A 4675-nucleotide genomic window follows, 5' to 3' on the forward strand; every position below is an offset into this window, starting at 1 on the left:
GAGAACATTAGCTTTGAGCTAAAAATTTAGAGAACATTTGGTTTGAGCAATTTTAATATTTCTTATGGATTTGTTGATGTATGAAGTTGGATTGCAATGCCATTTTTTTTTTATTTTTTTTTATTTGGTAAGAGAGAACTTATTTAAATTTAAACCATGAGGAAAAGTACAATGAATATTGTCAATTAACGTTGGCCAACATGTAAAGTGGAGGCCACTCTGGCGAGCAAGAAAAACTGGCCACTTTCCACTCTTTGGATCCAACCCCTTCTAGATTCCCCTGATGTAGCTCTTCCTTAAGCTTTCCTATAAATGAACTTTTGAGCTACCAAAGAAAAAGAATGCTAGACAACATGTTTTGCCAGAGAATCAGCTAAGATATTGGCTCACAAGGTATATTATGCATTACCTGGAAGATTTTTCCTCAAGAAACCTCAGGAGAGAAAGTATATAATTATTCAGATCTGTGGCATGGAATTTTAAAATCTTGGGCAAATTACATATAGAATCCTGTGTTTGTAATCAATTACATCTACTATCTCTGGAAAGAAAAATCAATTACAGATGCCTCATTATTGCTTCAATAGAGCCCATTTATAGCTTTCAATTCTTAATAGTAGCAGGGCTTCTGTAATTGAATTTTTCTCAAGGATAGTAGATGTAATTGATTACAAACACAAAGGGGTCTATATGTAATTTGCCCTAAAAATCTTTCAATACTCTAAAATAGGCAATCGATAATGTCATGGTTTAGGGTTTTTTCTAGTTGGGAAAAATAGAAAACAAAACCGTAAACCTACTTCCATGGCAATCAAGATTTTTGTTTTCTATTTTCACCCAATAGTCGTTATTAGGTTTAGAGTTTTTTCTTTTATTGAAAGTGATGCGTCCAAAATCTGCTCAGCCCTTAGATCTCCTTGTGATGACCTGCAAAACGAAAGCGTCAGATGTGGCCCGACCGCGGGGGTCGGGAGTCCACCTCTGAAGGCTAAGTCAGTTGATGAATTTAATCACAAACGGCTCTGCTAGAAGCACAGAGCTAAGGAATGAAGAACTGGGAAAAGTGATCTAGATCGTAAGCCTCTGATAGTTTATGTCTACCAGTGTGTATGTGAATCTGAGTCCCCCTCACCTCGTAGGCAAGTAAGGTTTATATAGAGTGTACCTTCGAATCTCCTTTGTTAGATGCACTCGAGCCTTCTTCGGGTAGTCTTTGGATCTTAACTGTTAGATCCGTTGAGCGATAGACTTCTACTAGTTTGAACTAGTAGAGGACTCCTGAGATAACCTCCAGGTTATTTGATGACTATCCCTTCAATGATGATAAGTGATAGCCGCCAATTTGTGCCTTCCGTCATTAGGGTAATTAACCTAATCCATAAATCGGATTAGGGCATGCTGGTAGTTGATTTAGTTTTCTTCCTCAGCAAGCTATCTTCTGGATCCGGTTCGCTTAGAAGCGAGTCGGTTCCCTCCGTCTCGACCGGGGTCGAGGTTCAAACCAAGTATGAACCCGGTTCGATCATATTTCCTCCGTATCACGAGCCCCCCAGACCAAGAGTTCGGTCGATCCCGAGGGCTTGGTTTTTAACTGGGTTCTTCGTCAGGCAATAGTCTCTGCGTATCCCATTAAATGTCATATCACATTCAATGCGGTGGTCACTTCTCCTCGAGCGTTGTGAGGGCAATGCCACGCGTCTCTTTGCAGTCGACCTATCGTGGCTCACGTAACCCAAGCGACGGTTTCCGAACGCCTGTTTTGGATTCGTGAGTTCAAACTTTCAAAACGTCTTCTAATCTCGACCGTTGATGCTGAATCAATTTCGATCGTTTAGATCCCCGAACACTCGTGCGGGTGTTTTAAAAGCGGTTCGTTGTCTTCGTAGGTTTCATTCTTCTTGTCTGGTATTTGAACCTTCGTCGTCTGCTTCGCGCCTTCTCGCTCTCGAGCCTTTGCTTCACTGAATCAGTAAGTTTACTGATCCTTTTGCAAAGTTTAAACTTCTTGTACCTTACTGAAACTAGTAATGGCGGATAATAGGGTTTCTCTGGTACCTAGTGCCAGTAATAGTATTGGTAACGAAGCTTTTGCTTCCCTTCCTTCCGAACAGTTGGATAGTGATAACAAAACCCTAACTGTCCTCTGGCACGAATTCGCTGAAGTTTCCCAAAAAAGTTTAGGGAGAAAAGCTGAAACTTCCTCCGCCCTTCCTGAGTCTGGATCTTCCAAGACTCCTAGGGTGATTGTCAAGTCTTCTAGGCAGTCGAAACAAACCTCCAGGTCTAATGGCGGACCTGGCTCTGTCCCCTCCGTTTTCAAGGAGGAAACCCTTCTTTCAGCAATCCAGGATTTTGATTTTCATTCTTCTTATCATATTAGGGCTCCCCACTCTGATGAGAGGGTTGATTCGACCCTTCCGGGTGAGTTTTCCCTGTACATAGATGCACTGGAAAGCGGGGTTCGCTTTCCTTTTTTCAATCCTTTGTTTTCAGCCATTCTGAATCACTGGGACATTTGCTCTGGAATGCTCCTTCCCAATAGCTGGCGTCTCATCGTCGGCTTCTTGGGTTTGTGTTTTGAACTTGGCGTTACGCCTTCTCTTTCTCTTTTTGTGCACTTTCATATTTCTATCTCCCATCCTCTCGGCTGGGTTTTTCTTTCCAAACGCAATAAGGCTAAACTTGATTGGAGGGGTAGCATTCTTGCCAAAGGAACTTGCCCTTCCAACCACAAAAGATGGCGCGAACAATACTTTTTCTATCGAGCGCCTCAATCAGATCTCAACTTCCCGACCATCTGGAAACAGTGTACTTCCTATTCTGAAAGTAACCGGGGCCTTCCCTTATCCAAAGAAGACGAGGCGGCCGTCAAGAAGATCAAATCAATTCCATGGTATCAAGAGATACATGGACTTGAGGTGGAGTATAACTCCATCCTTCAGTACTGGGGCTTGGCTCATTGTGAGCTTCTTACCATCATCCTTTAATTTTACTGAAGTGATACGTCTTTTCGTAATTCTGACTCTTGTTCTTCTTTGCAGTGCCTCCAAGAATGAACCCTGAGAACCTGCGGGTGAAGGCCGCTAGGGCCATTTTGACAGCTAAGAAACGGTCGCCCATAGCCTTAACCACTGATCAAGAAGCTTCTGTTCCCTCTCCCAACCCTTTTTACAGGGGTATCAGGAACATCAGGCCCGTGGCTGATGCTTCGGGTAACGGGAAGAAACCGATGGTGGAGAGGTCAAATGTCTCCTCCTCCGTTCGAACCAAAAGGAAGCACGATATAGTTGATGCTTCCTCCCATAAAAAATCCAAAAATTCCGAGGATTGTGAGGAGGTCTTCACCCCTCAGTGGACCCTGAAGTTGACCAATAGGGTGACACAAGACCTTGAGAAAGCTGCAGAATGGAGCTCCCTCAGTCTTATACCTTCTGATTGTCAGGAATTTGAAGCCCTGGATGATGATGCCTTTGTTAGTCAGTCCACAAGGTACCGGTCTTCCTGCTTGTTCATTTTTTCATAATCTCTTATGACTTCTTCTGATAATCTCCTCTTCCCCAGGAATGCTGTGTTGAGCTTTTATCAGCACATGGAAGCATTGAGCCGGGCTGGCCGCAACGGCTCCTTGCTGCAGACCTGTGAAGAGAATTTGGCCAAGGCCAATTCTGAGATAGACCAGCTGACGACAGCTGCCAAGGAGCTGCAGAGAAAGCATGACGAGGAAATGAACTCCCTAAAGGAGGCCCTCGACTCTTCAACGGCTTGTGCTGTTGCTGCCGAGCGCGAGGCTAAGAAGCAGAAAGCAGCTGCCACATTGTTCGGTGATAGACTTGAATTTAAGTGTGCAGAGAACGAAAAATACTTGAAGTTGGCGATTCCCAGCAAGCCCGAGCATATCAAGCCAGAGCTTCGAAAGGATTGTGTTCGGAAATACCTGAACATCGTACCTTTCTCCAAATTGCTAGGTGCTTTCAACATCCAAGCTTACCGTTTGGGGCAAAATGACGTCTGGGAAAGAATTCTTGAATTCAACTCTTCCTTCGATACAGCTCCCTTTCGTGAGGTGTGTCACAAAGAGGTCTTCGGGAAGTTAGACATGGATCTCCCTGACTGGGCTAGGGAAGAGGATGATCCTTTTCCAGCTAACCCAAAATATGAGGAATATCTTGCTAATGAACTGCCACTCCAAGAGGAAAAGTCACAGGCCGAGTCACAGGCTGCTGCTGAAGAGGACTCTGACAACGACAATCCTGAGGAAGGCTCTTCTCAGGATCCCGAGAAAACCCCCCCCCCCCCCCCCCCCCCACCCACAAGCAGAGGGGGGCTTTTTTTTTTTTTTTTTTTTTTAAAAGTACCCCCTTGTTAATGAATAGATACTTCTTCCATGTTTGCCTTAATACCATGGAAAAAAATTCGGTCGAAACATGCGAAATTTCGACCGAAATTTCGCACTTTTGAAAAACCAAAACGAAACCAGTGGGTACCGAAAAAAAATCATTGGTTTCGGTCGAAACCCTCAAAATTTCCCTACTGGGTCGAAATATGGGTGAGCCAGTCTGAACCGGCTGGGAAATCTTGCGAAAATTCGAGGGTTTCGATCGAAACCCTCGAAATTTCGATCGAAACTCGAAACTTGGTTTTTTGTTTAAGTGAACCGGCTGAACCAGCCGGTTCA

This window comes from Hakea prostrata, chromosome 9, assembly GCF_041222555.1.
Source record: "Hakea prostrata isolate BN-2017 chromosome 9, UWA_Hpros_2, whole genome shotgun sequence".
Taxonomy (NCBI): Eukaryota; Viridiplantae; Streptophyta; class Magnoliopsida; order Proteales; family Proteaceae; genus Hakea; species Hakea prostrata.